The sequence below is a fragment of the Macrobrachium rosenbergii genome, chromosome 16 (genome assembly GCF_040412425.1).
Source record: "Macrobrachium rosenbergii isolate ZJJX-2024 chromosome 16, ASM4041242v1, whole genome shotgun sequence".
Lineage (NCBI taxonomy): Eukaryota > Metazoa > Arthropoda > Malacostraca > Decapoda > Palaemonidae > Macrobrachium > Macrobrachium rosenbergii.
In genome coordinates this window covers 19,551,226-19,570,393 of record NC_089756.1, presented here as the reverse complement: position 1 = coordinate 19,570,393, position 19,168 = coordinate 19,551,226, and the positions used below count along the sequence as shown (strand labels likewise).

The 19,168-nt window shown below is 37.7% G+C and overlaps 1 long non-coding RNA gene across 2 annotated transcripts in view; it reads right to left on the bottom strand.

Moving 5' to 3' along the window:
- The window catches only part of LOC136847163 (uncharacterized), a 250,338-nt gene that overhangs the window by 17,204 nt on the left and 213,966 nt on the right, over positions 1-19,168 (bottom strand). Inside the window, exon 2 of one of the 2 annotated variants that reach the window (XR_010855640.1) lies at positions 8,986-9,052. This is a non-coding gene — a long non-coding RNA (uncharacterized lncRNA). Of the gene's footprint in view, positions 1-3,485; positions 3,658-8,985; positions 9,053-19,168 lie in introns of those variants that run through there. The other variant, XR_010855641.1, reaches the window with a different exon arrangement.

Here is a 19,168-nt window from a genome sequence, read left to right as displayed (position 1 = left end):
GGGACCGTGACTAAAAACTGAAGCTGATTTTTTCAAACTATGCTTGAATTCCAAAATCTCACTTAGTAGATGATACTTAGAAGAAAAAAAACAAATCAAATTTCTGCACTGTCCACGTACCGACTTCTTCAGATAAGAATAACAAAAGACATTCCAATACACTGGACATCCTTGCCTTCTGGGACAAACAAAAATTCTATCAGGAGCCCCACCCATATTAATGTTAAAACACATAAAAAGTACTTCATAAAAGTACGTGTGGCTAACAACATTCATCAGTAAATATCTCGGTAACAGTATATTTGTGATAGATTTTAGTATGATTTTCATGTTAAGCATGTTAAAGAGACTTAAGAACAAAGTAAAAATTCCAATATTGAGAAGCAGCATTAAAGTTAAAAAAAAGATACCAACACTTCTTTCAGCCTAGCTTTGATCATATTAGAATCTGCTTGATCCTCTTCCCCCATCCCTAAATATAAAGCCAATGCAAAAATTTCTCCAATTCCATTGCTTTCTTGGTAAAGGATTTGTTTTATTTAACTACACCATTACATAGCCCTTTCAATTAAATAGCTTTATCATATCAATAGTACTTTTTGTTATGATGATACCTAGATAGCTTGTAGAGAAAAATAAAACAACTCACTTCAGAAGTCCTTTCAACACAGCAGACAGTTGAAACTGAAACTTCTCTAACCTTGTCAGACCACCACCAAAACACAACCCCTTTCAACAAGAATGCATGAAACAAATTCAAACCTCTACACTAGCCTCTAAATAACAGTTTCAAAACCAAGGGCTAAAATTCACAGTCATAAACACCCTGACAAAGCCTTGCACACCACCTAAACCTCATAACTTCCCCTAGTACATTTGGCTATAGATCATTTGCCTAGGATGGAGATGGCTTCAACAGCCAGGCACAAGTAGCCTCCCCCAATAAAGTACTGGAAGTCTGGTACCATGCAAGGAGACTGAAGAGGCCAAGGCTCTGATGGTGACTGGTTGAGTAAGAAGCTTCTTCCATTCTGGAGGAGCTCTTGGGAGGTCTACCAGAGAGAGAAATGTGATTTCGAGGCACTGAGTTTGCACAAACACCTGCAGTATGTAAGGACATGCACACACGCTTAGACTGAGTCAGCCAGCATTAGCATTCGCCATACATAAGCCAATGTAGCAAAGGAGACGGTTGGTGTGTGCTCAAGGCATTAGCACATATGTTACAGAAGTATGTAAAAAATACAGGCATAGTTAGCGCATGCTTAAGGCATGAGCACAAGCGCTGCAGGAGTACATGCAGCATATGAGCAGAAGTCATATATGCACATGATGACAGCAGCACACAATTTCATGCAGTATCTGAACACGAGCAGCATCGTGCAGGCAACAAGAATGGACATTGCATGAGTATCTGAAGCATATAGACACAGGTAGTGTACATGCAGGGCACAAGCAAAGACAGCACATGTGCACAGGCAGGCAACTGAGATTAATACAAGAACTATAACCATCTTTCAGATACCCAAGGTCACAAAGAAAGAGATTAAGAAGACTCCAGATGTACAGACTCAAGCGTGATCCCACTCGTCCCCGTAATATCCAGAGTATGCAAGGGAAGAGTAACAGTGTTATGAATGAGGTTCAGGCCCTAAATGACATGAGCAAGGGAGATGATGCAAACCATGTTTCCTGCTTGAACTCTGCAGCCTTTAGTTTAACCCCTAGGGAAAGTAACTGAATTCATGGACAAAAACAATCACTAGAGGAACTTCCTGAAAGAGACCTTATAGACAGGCATACAAAAGGAATCACGACTAGACCAACTATGGTACTCCTCTGGAGCTCAGTCTGTGAAGGAGCAAAACCAGGGCTCCTTCTTCATAAAGAACACTGGGGATCTTAGAGGATCATGCAGAGGAGAGACTTCCAGACCTAACCCTTCTAGTGGTGTGTAGACAAGAGCCAGAAATTGACAGAAAGGACATAGTGCAAATCAAAAACAGAAGGAAGGAAGAAGGTGGAAATCATGTTTTATACTCCCACCTTAATGTCTTATTCAGCCCCTTGTTGCAGATCCAGAGGGTGACAGCCAAAGAGCCTGCACCAAAACATGGACCCAAAGGGCAACCACCTGAAACTGTAACAAATGTACCAATGGGTTGCTGCACGGCGCTAATACCCAGGGTTTGGGTATGAATTCATGATCACCCTCCCCATGTCAAAAGAAATGTAACAACAGCCATAAACTCCACAAACCTACTCAGTACCAGCTGGTGCCCAGGAGAGTTGATATCTAGAGGTCAAACCTGTATGAGGCAGAAGAGACAAGGGCATGAGTGTGTAGAAGTAAAAGGACAGGATGATAGTGGCAGAGGAGCATTTACCCATACTAAACCTTTCATCAAGATACTCACCTAACCTCTGGGAAAACTCTATGAGGATTAGGCTGCACAAACATAGATAATACTGAGGACATGTGACAATGAGTGCAGGGATAGCCCCTGTAGAGACAAGCCAACAAGAAGACAAACAGTCTATACCTATCTTGGAAGTCTAGCTGAAAGTTGGCCACTAATTCTGTGACTAACCGACAGCTTCTTCCCGTACTCGTCCAAAGACTGGTGTATGTTCCACAGAAAAAGGGAACACTCACAGGAAATCCCAAAGAATAATCTGGAGAAGGGAGAGGATTTGTATTGAGTCACTTCCCCCAACCTCATTTGCAGTATAAAGTCCTAGAAGGCAGGAGAGAGCAAGAAGTGCAGGTACAGAAACTAACCCACTCCTATAAGAAGTTCAAATGCAACCACTGTTTTTCTCCAAAGTCAAACCAAAAACTTTGCTGTAAATACATGTGATTATAAACAGGATGAGATGATAAATCTGGATTTTTCTTAAGTGTGTCTGAAAAACGATTTGACATAACTAAAGGGGTTTTAAGTGCAAGAGCATAGAACGTTGCAAGATGGGGTAAGCAGCCGTATAGCTAAATCAGTAACCTATCATGGAACAATTCACATTCCTCAATTGTTATATAAATTCTGTGGGTGGTGCTCTGAGACAGATTTACTGATTAATATTTGTATGGATTGATGCTGTCTTTAAAAAATTAATACATCACTCTATAGCTCACTCAGGAAGCTTCGCTATTAGAGCAGCATTATCTCTGATAACTAAGGGGTTTTAGGTTCCTGTTACCATTATTGAACAATGTTTCACTGGCTAAAAAAGTTACCTATAACACGCTTTATGCAAGTACGTTTCTTTCTCACTATTTCACTCCTGATGTTTTCAACAGAGTTGGGAAACATATGTATAATCTACACATTAATTAGTCATTCTTCATTATCCCTTGATGCTTAAACCCTAATTCAAATATTTAAGGAGGTATCCTCCTCCTCTTGAGTTTATGCAATATGCTTTCAGTTTAACACTATAGATTTAGGAAGCTAAATCGCTACCCTTAGGCCTATTATGCTAACCTTCTTAGCTGAGCTGGAGAAAGAACCTCACAGAATGCAGGCAATAAGTTAGACGAGCCTTGAGGAATTGATTCTTCATTTCACCATCTAAGCAAATTCCACGATGATAAGCAGCAAAATAAGCACAAAAGTCAATAACCTGACTGTTTTGGTTTCAGTGGGAAAATGTCAACCTCTGTCGTACTCGTAGTCTCGTAGATTGTACTAAAAACCTATCGTCTTTATTTCTAAAATCGCCAAAAAAATGTATTAAGGTAAACATTATCAAGACTAAATTAATTTTAGTTCTGAATTACATAAATAAATGTTTATAATCTAATAAATAAACTTTTATAATCTAATATGATTTTCGCTTAAATAACTTGACAAAAAAAGAATTGAAAAGTAACCCATATTCATTGGTCACAAAAACCGACACCAGAGGTCCATCATCTTATCACTTTTGAATATTGGAAACTTGAACGAAGACCATTTTTTTTTATTAAATATACAAATATTTTAGAGAGAGAGAGAGAGAGAGAGAGAGAGAGAGAGAGAGAGAGAGAGAGAGAGAGAGAGAGAGAGAGAGAGAGAGAGACATAAATCTATATATTTAAAATAAAAAGGTCATCTTTCACGTTTCCAATATTCTAGAGTGGTGTGATGGTGGATCTGCGGTGTCAATTCTTTGACCAATGTATCTTGGGGTGCTTCTCATTTTTTATATCGAGTCATTGAAGCGAAAATCCTATTCGACTATTTAATCAGCATAGCAGAATTAAAATTAGTTCAATCTTGATCATTTTTACCTTATTAATAGAATTTTTATGATGATTTTAGAAATAGAGGAGAATTGATTTTTAGCACGATCTATGACGCAGGTTGAAATTTTCCCACTGAAACCAAAAGTTAGGTTGTCGACTTTTTTGTTCTTTGGACGTCATTGATATGTGATACTCAATGCTCACAAGATTATACTGTATTGACCAGAAAAATTGAGTCTAGTCAAGCCAGAGAGAGAGAGAGAGAGAGAGAGAGAGAGAGAGAGAGAGAGAGAGAGAGAGAGAGAGAGAGAGGGTTGGGAGGTGGTACATGGAAATGTAATGAATATTTGAAGACCGTTTTAATCCCTTAATTAAGAGCAGGGATCAAGACAGGTAGGCAGACACTCGCACCTAGAGACGGTTTTAATCCTTGCACACACACACACACACACACACACACACACACAGAGAGAGAGAGAGAGAGAGAGAGAGAGAGAGAGAGAGAGAGAGAGAGAGAAGTGAGAAAATAGTGCCTACCAAAATATGTTTAGTACAGTTACAAAATAATAAAGGTCTAATGAACAAAATATACCTAACTAATAACGTTGTATGAATGACAAAACAAAAGAAATGAATAAACATTGGTGTTCACCTTTACCTATAGCAGAATAAACTTGAACCAAACAAATTGGTAATCTTGTACGCAGCCCCGAAATAGATTCATTTCATATCTGGCCAGTGACAGTGTGTTTCGATCATAAAAGAGCGCTCAGTCGATAAAAACAAGGTTTCACGGAAGAGGGCATGCCTTAGGTGCACCTCACGTGGTGCACTGTAGCTAGTGCTTAAGGATATTTGTAGCTAACCTTCGGCCCCCAGCTACACCCACGTCTTAGACGTTTACTTTGCTTCCATTTCCGCTTTCTTTCTTCAATCTTGCTGTCCAACATCTCTAACTACAATTTCTTGGAGCAACTGTGAAGGTTTCTCCCAGTTCGACCTGAGATTCTTTATACTCATCTCCTTTACTTTATGGATCTCTGTATCTTGCTGTCCAACCTCTCCAACTTCCTTTTTTCACTTGTCGTGAGTGCTGAATGGCCGAAAGTGCCCCAGTACTTGTTATGACAGCCTAAATTTGATAAGAGCAAATAAAAGCAGGATTTAACTTTTAAAGGGGCTGAGAATTTTGTTTAAGGTATGTCCAACAATTTCCTGTATTCTTTTTTTTTTTATTTTTACACCGTAGACTGCCTGCCCTGGACCCAGCCTACTAAGGAAGATTATTTTGATTATTACGTTCCAAAAATGTTCGACGGAGATTCTTGTCAAATATCATGACAATCGTTAGATAGTTAATATCACAAGTTCATTACAATGCCATTCTCCTAAGCCCGTGTTCCTATCAATGGTATAACATGCTGACCATTTTTTCCTCTTAAACAAAAAGCTACTATAGGCAGCAATATGACGAGTGTCAACTTCTATTTTCCCATTAATGTCAGCAGCTTGGTACAAGGTTAGTCAGCAAGATACTAGAAGAAGGCAGAAGTGTTCTCGATTACTCTAGACCTTGAAGAAGCGATTGTCTGTATATTTCTATAAATCTTGTAAAATCTGTACATCTACAGACCCAATAGAAAAGTCAAAAATAAAAACTAAAATACCACTATTTACGAGAAATAGGACGTCTTCCAATGGAAACTAAGAAGTCCACTAATGGTACTAATAAAGTCAGTTCGGTAACGAATTAAATTACGACATCAGTCAGTTATTAACTTAGTAATAGGTTAAAAAAAAAAGTCGTAAATAAAAATGTTCACGACTTTGATACGGATTATAAATTCACAAAAATTGGAAATTTATTAGTTCGTAGAACTATTTATGGTGATTTCTATGAAAAATATAAAATCTGTTGGGGATTTACTGTAACTATACAATAGTTCTGGTAATACTACGTCAGCTTGATAACCATAAATGGTGTAACCAAATTAAGAGCCAAGATATTTATTAATGATCTCGCTACGACAATATCGCCAATAGGAGAGGGCGATTGCTGGAGGAGCATTTTGACAAAAACACGAGGGTTTATATTTGTAAAATGAAATCCAAAGGTGATATGAGTTTACATGAAAGAAGGATATATTATTACACAAAGTCATAACTTACTCCTGTTATTTTGTGAAAGACTAAACTGCCATATGTATAATTCATTAATATCAGAGGGAAATCACGGCTTTTAATTGTAACTGACACAAAGGAAAAATTCTTATGAAGTCAGTCACGTGATCTTTATGATTGGACTCATTCACTTGACAATTGGCAGTTAACGAAGTATAATTGAATTTCCCTTCTATGAGAGAGAGAGAGAGAGAGAGAGAGAGAGAGAGAGAGAGAGAGAGAGAGAGAGAGAGAGAGAGAGAGAGATGGGGGAGGGGGAAGTGGGTTAAGGGAAAACTAATGATTATCCCAAACCAGTTTGAATTCATACTCAGCAGCAAGGACCTTGACCTTGAACAACAGAAAAGGAGAGAGAGAGAGAGAGAGAGAGAGAGAGAGAGAGAGAGAGAGAGAGAGGTAAGGGCGTCGGGTAAAGGGAAAACTAATGATTATCCCAAACCAGTTTGAATTCATGCTCAGCGGCAAGGACCTTAACCTTGATAAACAGAAAAGGGGAGAGAGAGAGAGAGAGGGGGGGGGGGGGGGGGGGGGGGGCGGGGGAGCGGGTACAGGGGAAAACTAATGATTATCCCAAACCAGTTTGAATTCATACTCAACGGCAAGGACCTTAACCTTGATAAACAGAAAAGGTGAGAGAGAGAGAGAGAGAGAGAGAGAGAGAGAGAGAGAGAGAGAACTAATGATGATAAAAAAAACAGTTTGAATTCATACTCAGCAGCAGAGACCTTGACCTTGATGAACAAAATAGGAGGAGAGAGAGAGAGAGAGAGAGAGAGAGAGAGAGAGAGAGAGAGAGAGAGAGAGAGAGAGAGAGAGAGAACTAATGATGATAAAAAAAACAGTTTGAATTCATACTCAGCAGCAGAGACCTTGACCTTGATGAACAAAATAGAGAGAGAGAGAGAGAGAGAGAGAGAGAGAGAGAGAGAGAGAGAGAGAGAGAGAGAGAGAGAGAGAGAGAGAGAGAGTTAGGGAGTACTTGCGAGGAAAAACTGATGAATATTCAAATACGGTTTGAATCCACTATCAACAGTAAAAGACTTTGATAAACACACACACACACACACACATACATACACACACACACACACAGAGAGAGAGAGAGAGAGAGAGAGAGAGAGAGAGAGAGAGAGAGAGAGAGAGAGAGAGAGGCATAATACTGCGTAGCATATACGATTAGCAAATTTATATGACTGTAGACAGAAAAAACAAATCCTTAATAGAATGACAAAATTAACTCTGCGTGGCACATTTTGTTTTACCAACATAACAATGGAATTCAAGTTTACCAACATAAACTTGAATTAAACCTAACGAACTTCTAAGCCCTACGAAGAAGTAATTTCGTGTAGCAATAAAAACCTCCTGCAGAAATTAATTTAAAACTGTTTTCGCCCTCAGCACAGTCTATTGATGAAAACTGTTTACTGTCAAGCTTGAAAAATTTCTGGGGGGAGACTAATCTCATGACTCGGTACACAATACAGTATTATCATTAGGAGAGGTTAATTGTGACGTTATTCAGCTATGTCTGTGTTGTTGTCAGTGAGAGAATATACTGGGCGTTCTTCCATCGTGAACAAAGGTCTATTCTCGGCACTTGAGCGACGAGCGTGAACGGTTTCAATTCTGCCACCAATATTGGGCAATCTGGTGAAGGGTTAGGCAACTAGATGCCAAAAGACGGCAGAAAATATTCCTCTGTTACTCTGAACTATACGAATATTACTGTGCATATGGTTCTAAAAGCAACGAAAAGCCTACAAATTCGTGCATGTAACAGATCCGAATATCAACGGCAAAAGTATAACTAGTTCTGAGAAATGCAGGAAAACTAGTGACCCCAATGAGGCTCTTTAAAAAATTAAATGGAAAAGACTCAGTTGTTATTAATCCATGCATTACAAATATGGACGTGGTTAAAACGTGTTGATATTCAGGAGAATTCATGGGAAATTTCATAAACACTACGACACATTTTAGGGGTTGTTCAACAAGTGTTTGTAATCCAACTGGCACCGGAGCTGGCAGTGTAATTAAGAATGGTAAAATAAAATCCTTACCTTTAGGCAAAAACAATAAATATTACAGTTATTCAAATATACGCTATTATTAATATCCTGGTAAGGAGTACTGTGATGGAGAGTAAACAATCTACTAAGCTTTTTACTTAAGCAAACTGGTAATGAGGAAAGCCGTAAATGGCTGAAATGGGAGCTCTGGGTAACAACATATACAGTATATGCGGTTATTTAAATTTGAAATGGTTGAATTAAAGAGTGAGATTAACTCAATAGTATATCTATACATTTTATTTTTCAGTAATTTTTCTCTCTCGGAGATTTGCAACCTGTCTTACCCGACTCGTAAACTTCCGCTAGTTTAACTGTCTCCGAGTCCCGAATAACAGTTAACAGGCAACTCGAAAACATGAAGACCGGAACGAAGAGAGAGAGAGAGAGAGAGAGATAGAGAGAGAGAGAGAGAGAGAGAGAGAATCATTCAATCTACAGTGAATATAAAGATCATTATTCCAAACTCAAGTAATATTTCCACAAAAGTTCAGAGAATCTTACCTTGTAGTACATCGGTTGCGTGTCTTCCATGAAGTACATTTACCTTCTAGAAGTCGATGCTACATACCTGGAACGAGCACAAGAAAATGATCATTATTCTCATGCAATGAATTCTTTGATAAAGATAACTGAGTGAATGCAGAGCAAGGGGTCAAGGCTGCTGTACACCTAATAGGCATTTCAGAGGGAATGTGACCTAGCCAGGCTTACCGTTATCTAACTTACCTCGGACGCCTCGTCCTAACCCCTTCGAATATGCTACTTAAGAATTCAGATTACTAAACGGCTTAGGGTATCTGTTTTAGAAAGGAAATCATATTCACCAAATATTAGTAATCAATTCATTATAGTAGTTTAATCTTTAATATCAAGGATGTTCAATATCAATTATGTTTACACCTAGGTTTACCATTCTTGGGTTCACAAGTCTTGTGTAGTGTATTCTTTTCCATTCTCTTCTATATTGGGCACTTTCTGCCGCATGTAGGCCAAAACCTCACGTATGCCCTTTTTCCACGAACCTCGGGATCTACCAACCGGTCTACGTTTTGCCACTTCCATTTTAGCCAACTCACGGAGTGATTACTGTAACTGAGGAAGGAGAAGAAGAGGAAGCAAAAATTGTAAAACAGAGAGAGAGAGAGAGAGAGAGAGAGAGAGAGAGAGAGAGAGAGAGAGAGAGAGAGAGAGAGAGATGAAAGGAAGAAGAAATCATGATACTTGTTACCAGGATTAACAGAGGACTCTATTAATCCTGCTTGTTTCATCCGCACGCGAAGGATTCACCAGAAATGATCATCCATTTCACGAATAATTTTGGGTATTATTTTGATCATTCTTCCTCTGTGTATTTCTTACTTCTATACTTCTCCCACTTCACATACGGGCATTCTATTATCGGTAAAGTAGCTTATTGAGCTGATAACATTTTCTTCATGCTAGACGGGAATACTTATTTTGGCATAAGGTCGGGTAAATCTAAATCAATGGGGTTTGTTCTAGGTGAGACACGTTATGACCAGTAATATCTAATTAAGGATTCTAACACGTTTGCACAGAATAGAATTTTTCCTTTACATTCCTTTCCTAGGAACATATTTCACCCGTAAGGAAGGGCTTCTTCCATCCCTCCTGCGTTTTCAGCGGCCATGAAATTGGGTGTCATTTACTGAACAGGTCGGTCATGCATTACTGACGTAACAGGATTTCAGCATTGTCCTGCCGAGCAAACGGGGCTCATCTCACCGACGACAAGACCCTTGTTCGATTTGCGACAGAGCGCGATCGCTTTAGGCAAGTTCCCGTAAATCTTGCTGCGCCTCCGTCGGTCTAACTCTAAACAGTGAATTAAGTAACCGGTATCTAGTACACGATGGTAGGTAGTAGCTGTGGTAACACACACACACACACACACAGGCACAGAGACACACATACAGACACACACCATTATATATCTAGATGTACTCCACAATGGAAACGGTGGAGAAACCAGAGGAAAAAGGAAATAGTTCTTAATTTGTCCCAACAGTTATGTATATATATATATATATATATAAATATATATATATATATATATATATATATATATATATATATATATATATATATATATATAAAACATACACACATACACATATATATATATGTGTGTGTGTTGTGTGTGTGTGTGTGTGTGTGTGTACACGTATGTGAGTTTGCGCCGCCCGTTGATATATACATAAATCCTCTCGAAAACGGTCATAGACGAAGCTCCCGCGATCCAGCGACGCGTGGCCCGCCCCTCGAATAATTGACACAAGACGGGCATGACCGACGGCAAAGTTTTTCGACCGTTAATAGCAGCATTTCAGGAAAGGTACTGAAGGTATCGGTGCAATAATAAAAAAGTGTTCTCTTGCGACGGGGCAATCTCCTCAAGAAAGAGACGATATTAGGGGTGAATGATCGCCATGATTTTCCCGGAAGTCTCCAAATCTGGTCACATTTATACATTTATTCAGTACGCATAATCTTCTTGTGTTTAAAATTCCCTTGCGATTTATAACTATCATTAACTAATAGTTTAAATTGTCTATTATGAGACGATAACAATAGAGACCAGGGGTCAAATTTAGCCATAGGTTGTCTTGAAATAGACCGTACACATTCATGTTACATATATGTACATACATACACACACACACACACACACACACATATATATATATATATATATATATATATATATATATATATATATATATATATATATATATATATATATATATATATATATATATATATATATATATTACATATATATATATATATATATATATATATATATATATATATATATATATATTACATATATATATATACAGTATATGGATGTATATATAATATATATATTACACACACACACACATATATATATATATATGTGTGTGTGTGTGTGTGTATAACTGAATCACGAAAATATTGAACGTGATGAATATATAAGTAAAGACAAAATCCACAAAGGAAAGAGAAACAATGGAGTACTGCAAGGCCTTTCGACTTCTTGTCCTTTACTTAGCAGACTGTCAACATCAATAACGGATGGTTGAAAATAATTTCAGTTTAAAAAGCAACAGTAAGAAAGATGTCCAGAGATAGCTTGTCTAACATGCAGTGCTGAAGTGCTACAATGTAGACGATTACAAAGATCTTCTCTAGTGTCTTCCTATTCTTAGCTGCCTTGTTCTTTGCTCTTGACCCTTGACCAGATTTAGTTTTGGTCTTTTTCTCACTTTGCTGTACAACCTTTCTGACGGAACCTTACTCCAATTTTCACCTTGTACATGACAAAAAAAAAAAAAAAAAAAAAAACTCAAGCGAGCCCTGTAAAAGACATGGAATGTGACTCAGTGGTCTTGTTACACCATTATAATAATAATAATACAATATCTTCAGCTTCACTATCGACGTCTATCGCCTCATTTTTGTTACACTTTCCTCCTGACGACGATTTTCAGCGCCATTCTGGGGGAAAGTAGATTTGGTCACGAACTCTCATCTTCGCTTTCTGTCTGATGTAGGTCTCGCTTCAGTCCCGTTTCCTCCCTTGAAATTGAGCCGAAGTCTCAAATTAGAAATCCGGCTGCATGTCAAAACGTGCGCGGGGCTCCTTTTGCTCTTGAACCTTCGTCTCGAACGCCAGGCAGTTCAAGATTCACGAATTTTTTCAGAGAAAGGTTTAACAAAATGTCAAGTATGAACAAATCTCTAGTTCGGAAAATCAGTATATCAATTATATGTATGATGTGTGTGTGTTTGTGTGTGTGTGTGTGTGTGTGTGTGTTGTGTGTGTGAGAGAGAGAGAGAGAGAGAGAGAGAGAGAGAGAGAGAGAGAGAGAGAGAGAGAGCTGTCTTCCGCTAACATTTATTTCTTACGATACTTCCAGAGGAACATGAAATAGAACTTATTAGAAATTACACTCCAGTATTCATAAATCCAGAACCATATTTTCCTTATCAATCTCTCTAAAACCACTCTTCCTGACCGTTCCATTAAAGGAAGTCTTGAGCATGGAAAGAAAGATGAAATGGGAGTTATAGCTCTGTACAAGTCAATAGATATGGATTTTAAACGTGAAAATATACTTCATACGTAACTTAAAGTCACTGTTTCTCTGTACAACTTGATTTTATAAATGAATGAACATCACTGGCCTACCGTGGAGCCATGGGCATGGTGCTGGAAGCCTTATGCTGGCTGGTTGGTGTAGATTAAATCGGCCCTAGGCCAGGATGGGTCCTTGCCCCGAGCTAGCCCGTAAGGGAGAAGGCGTGAAAGGGGACTGAAGGACTGGTGTGAACCTCTGGGCTCTGGTAACCAACGGAGACGTACCATTCTCCTGACATCCCAACCTCGTTCCCATTTTGCATTCAGGTTGAAAGTACAATTTGCAACTTTGTCTCGTAAGGTTCGATCACCGCTTTACCTAAATGGCCAACACCACTTGCTGGTCTTTCTATCACATAAGAAGCAAAGGTTTCATTGATAACATTTGCTTGTGGAAAACATTTTCTGGACATTCTCTCGCGTGAAAATGCACGTCCAGTCAGCGTGGCATGAATAAACAATGGAAGGAAAACACACACAATCCATTTTTAAGCTCAGAGCCACATTCCACATCACTGTTCATTGGCGACGTATCAGAAATTGAACGTTGCAAAAGAGCAGAGAACAAAAGACACGCAAATGACCTGGGAAATAAAACTCCCCGGTTATAAACACTTGACATTCACACGACATTCTCTCCGTTCTTTTTGTGATTTCCATTTACCTACGATCAGTCTCATTCTTATTTTTGCTACTGATTTTTCGTTTCTGTTCACTTTTTTTCGGATGGTTGCACACATATTTCATGAACTGAAAACATTTTTTTTAATTCAGTTCACTCCTAAAATGGATAGGGCTTCTCTTGCAGTTAAGTAAATTCTTAGAAATTACAATACTTTGTTTTCTGTTTTTTTTTTTTTTATTTGTAAAAGTAAAGTCATTACACTGGAGCCTTTTTTTTCCAGGTCAACAAAGTTCACGTAGGAATGCAGGTGGGAAAAGCATTGGAAAAACTCTTAGCTAATATGAACTGCGTTGCTTTGGTCTTACGTAATGTTTTCCACGGATATATTTTAAACGGAATATGTAAGAAATATGTGGAATTTACGTGGTCACATGAACCCGTGCATGGCGAATGCAAATGAACGCACATACATACAAATGTGTACCCATTTGTTTGCCTGTGTATTTCTTTACACTCAGAAGTAAATAATTCCCTTTCCATCTTGTTCTTCCTTCACCCCTTTGTAACGTCAGTGGGATGTGAAGAAAAATATTTTATTTGGCTTTTTTTTATGGTCTATTCAGCGATCTACATTTTATTATATGTATCGGCATTTTTATCCATGTATTTATTTACACATTCGTCCATACTTGTCTGACAATGGCCCTGGTTTATCCATAAAACCGTCAAATGAAGCTTCTAGAATTAGCTGACACTTACGTTTTCCAACAGTAACCAATCGGTTTATCATATATTTACTCACGCTTAAGATACTAATATTCCACTTATGCTGAACACAGTTAAATAACCAGTTGCGTTTGTTCTTTGTCACAATTGTCGGTTTTAAATAGTTTCTAGTTTCTTTAATAATTAATTTACAATTTCAGATCATTTAACATTAGAGGCTATTTATCCATCTATATATCTGTCTATCTATTTATTTATTGATTTGTTAATTTATTTTTTCTTTTCTAATACCCGATCTCTTCTTTCAGTAGCTCTGTTACTTCTTTCAAATGAACACCATAATATTCTTTGGGAGCTTGAATTTCAAGTCAATGGCCCCTGTGGGTTTGCTCCATATGAATAGGGTTCATCTTCCGAATAATAATAATAATAATAATAATAATAATAATAATAATAATAATAATAATAATAATGCCAGGAGTATTCATACTCGTACATATATATATTTTAAAGAATCATGCCCTTTCATACATTTGCAAACCATCGACTTACCGAAATTTGATTTACAAGGGCAGCACGTAACAGGTCAGCTTAGAACGAAAATGTATTTGAAACTATGATTTCGACAGGATTACAGTCGCTGATCTCGTAAATACTTCTGGTACTACTGGCAAATTTTGGTAGTTATACTGCACAGTATAGATTTGGAGAACAGAATTACGGTTTGTTGGAGATCTAGGCGTGGGGTGGGGGAGGGTTAATGCTGATTGTTTTTATTTATTTGCAATTTTCTTCATATTGTTTCAAAATATTTCTTATCTTTTTTTTTCTCTTATTCTTTTGTTCTTATTAAGATAATTCTGTTCTGTAAAAGCTAAGTCCGAAAGTCAATGGCCTTGCCTTTTAGGCTTTTTTATAATAATAATAATAATAATAATAATAATAATAATAATAATAATAATAATAATAATAATAATAATAATAATAATAATTTCTTTAACAGGATTGGTGACTTGTCACCAGAATCATTATAGGGAATGTACCTGTAATTAAGGCGCTCTGACATGAGGATTAAGTTTTCATAAAATGCATTCCCCAGTGAGAACAAGAACACTATCTCGCAAGGCACTGAAGCCTCGGGAAAATCATCCACATGACGAAATAGCGAATAAAATTCTTTCATATTTGGCACAGCAGAGTCCATCGCAGGCACCTTCATTTCCACTTTCTTCCATTTTTGTGAATGTCTCGCGTCGGTGTTACCACTTTTTGCTTTGATTCCGAACTCTAGGTAATGTTAGGACCATCTGAGTTTGACGAAAAGAGCCCGTAGCCTAATGTACGTACCTTTTCATGTGATATAAAAACTGACTTGCCTGCGTTTTGCCTGATGCAAGAAGTGACAAGAAATAGAGCGGTTCACTGTAGGAACAACCAGAATTTTAAAATGGCGTCGTTACATAACACGCGAAAAATAAGAATATAAAAATTGATCATCCACCTTTTAGTTTTCTGTAAAAGAAAACTATTGTTCCGGCTGTCTGTCCGTCCGCACTTTTTTTTTGTTCGCCCTCAGATCTTAAAAACTACTCGGGCTAGAGGGCTGCAAATTGGTATGTTAATCATCCACACACCAATTATCAAACATACCAAATTGCAGCCCTCTAGCCCCAGTAGTTTTTATTTTATTTAAGGTTAAAGTTAGACATAATCGTACTTCTGGCAACGATATAGGATAGGCCACCACCGAGCAGTGATTAAAGTTGCATAGGCCGCGGCTCATACAGCATTATAACGAGACCACCGAAAGATAGATCTATTTTCGGTGGCCTTGAGTATACGCTGTAGCGGCTGTACTGAAAGCTCGGCTGCGCCGAAGAAACTTCGGCGCATTTTTTACTTGTTTTGATAGTAGCATTAAAAGGTATTAAGTAGTATAGGCAATTCTCATAACTGATTTAAATACGTAGCAATGGAGTTACTGCGGTATCTCGAAAGACTGGTTACACGGAATAAATGTTCATATGAAGAAATGCCCTTCGGCGATAATTACTCTTCTTATCAAGTGAAAGGAGGGCGAGGCTGCCACAATGGTTTACTAGACGTGGGGCATTCCCTGCCCAGTGGAAAAAGATTGGGCCCATTGAGCAATAATAGATTGTGACTCGATTAAATTGGCAAACCTGCGTCTCTGATTAATCATTACATGTGGCAGCCATATATATATATATATATATATATATATATATATATATATATATATATATATATATATATATATATATATATATATATATATATATATATATATATATATATATATATATATATATATATATATATATATATACATACATACATACATATATATATGAATATATATATATATATATATATATATATATATATATATATATATATATATATATATATAGTCATATAAGAGTATACATAGCTTATTTCGTGCTCGTTCCTTACAAATACTTGCAGATATTTGTAATGATGCGTGAAACGTGTTCTTTTTGGTCAATCATGCATACATAATTACAAATGCATCTCAAAATAATTAAGGTTCCTGAAAACACTACACAGTTTAAGGCTTGGAAAAAACTGAATCCCTTCTTGCCCAATAATTACATCGATAATCAAAACCCAGCAATAAAAACGTACATTATTTCATAACTAGGTACACATGAAATTCACAATTGTTCCGTTGCTTAAATAAGTCTTATGAATCACATTTTACTCGCGACACAAATGGCTCCGGGCGTAAACAAAGGGCGTGATCCCAACGCCCAAAGATTTGCTGTAATTATCTAAGCCATTAAAGGCAATTAGCATTTGCCCTTTACTTGTCATTACCAATCAGAACTTTCATTATGTTATGAAATAATACAATGATCGATTCATGCTCAGAGTTGTGGTACGTATGTAATAGGTTTGCTAACGAAATCGAATTCTTCAGTCGTATGCGTTTCGATTTATCCGACCAGATACAAAGCCCTCATTGTCTCATTTTCATTACTCATCGTTCGTCTGCCAGTTACTTTCATAAACCGTGGTGGTGGATGGCTTGCATAAAGCCGCCTCCATGCCACCGCGGGCCTTTTGGGGTAAGACTTGAAAGAGCGTGGGGGCTTAGCGTGGACCTCCGGACTCTGTAAAACCAACAGATACGACATAACATTACCCTGCTTTCATGGAAGGAAGGGTAGATAATGTGAGTATATTTGGTTGCTTCACATCTGAACCTGAAGAATAATTAATTGATTTAATTCATCCGGTGTCGCTGTCGGCACGGAATTAGCCAAATGAGGTTCAGTGTTTCAAGGCGTTGAAATATCTCCGATCGCTCCTGGTCGAATACATTTCATTAATAGCATCTGGCACAGACATGAAAGGAAATGGTTTTGAATGCCATAAAGAAAAAAAGAAAAACGAGCGCCGCATCGCATTTCGCTATACGGACACAGGCATACCTGTCCAACATTTTACCATAAAAAAAAAATGTTAGTTGACCTTTAATAAAAAAAAAAAATGAGACAGTCATATTAGATTATAATGTTTATGTTAAATGATCAGGCAAAAACATTTTGACTAGCGATTTCGTTGAATGTAACGGACGTTATGAAAGTTTGGGTGGGGAACGTTTGTGGGGAGGGGGTGGAGGGGGCTGTCGCGTTTGTGAGCGGAGAAACTTTGGGTTTGGTCACGTGAACTGACTGCCTGGTCACCGCAGCCATTCCCTCTCCGGGTCTGAACCTGGTTAGTCGAATAACGTGCAATGCCGATCACCTTGTGTTAATCTGGAACGAAGAAGCGATAGTCTTGTCTTATCAATTGCTTCGTTTTACTTCGCGCTGAAAAGCGGAATTCGTTGCGTTAATCTAAAAAGAAGCGGCGATCATTTTGTGTAACCGATAAATACAAGCCTACGGAACTATATTAAATTAGTGAAATGATGTGATTTCCAGTTTGATGGTATTACGATGTATGGAAAGCAGTGTTCTGGCTTCCTATATTTACAGTTAATTGACTTGAAGCTAAGGTTCCCAATATACTAATGGTTTACTACGATCACAGGTACGTTAAATATCACGGCTCTCTGCAATTCTGAACTTAATGCCTTTCGACTGCACAGAATGTGGTGAATACAAGTGATTAAAAAAGATAAATGTAAACGATGTGACATACAAGCTATGAAATCTTTTCTCACAATGAGTAAAAAGTGGACTACAATATATTAGCTTCCTGTAAAAAAAACTATTATGCCGGCTTTGTCTGTCCGTCCGCACTTTATTCTATCCGCACTTTTCTGTCCGCCCTCAGATCTTAAAAAGTGCTGAGGCTAGAGGGCTGCAAATTGGCGTGTTGATCATCCACCCTCCAATCATCAAACATACCAAATTGCAGCCCTCTAGCTAAATTTAAGGTTAAATTTAGCCATAATCGTGCTTCTGGCAAAGATATAGGATATGCCGCCACCTGGTCGTGGAAAGATTCAAAAGGGCCGCGGCTCATACAGCATTGTACCGAGACCACCGAAAAACAGATCTGTTTTCGGTGGCCTTGATTATAAGATGTAGCGGCAGTACGGAAAACTCGGCTGTGGCGAAGTTTCTTCGGCGCAATTTTTACTTGTTTTTTAACCAGAATGATTTTAAACCTTCGCTTTACGGTTGGAAGATCTGTATTGGTTACAATAGAAGCATACTTATAAATTAACACCCATTGAAAGGCAACCAAGCCCGTTTGTTTTGTTCTATCTCTGTTTTCATAATTCAGGCTCTCTCTCTCTCTCTCTCTCTCTCTCTCTCTCTCTCTCTCTCTCTCTCTCTCTCTCTCTCTCTTTGTAGTAGGGGTAGTAATAGACCTGGTGTGAGTTATTTTGCCAACACAACAGCCTTCTTTTAATCTATATAAACATTTCTTCCACGTCCAGTTCTTTTGGAAAGTACAGAATGGGGCATCTCACTTAATACCCTATTAACACTCATAAAGCAAAATAATGCTAAATAATTCTAACTTTTTTGCTTTATAAAAATTACGACAGGACTTCTGGATTATAAATGTTAGTCAACTACATACAAAAAAATAAGTAAAATTCATTACATTTATTTTATCTAAATAAAGGCGTATAGTTTCTTTTTTTACTGTAACATCTATTAATAATAAAGTTTTTTTAA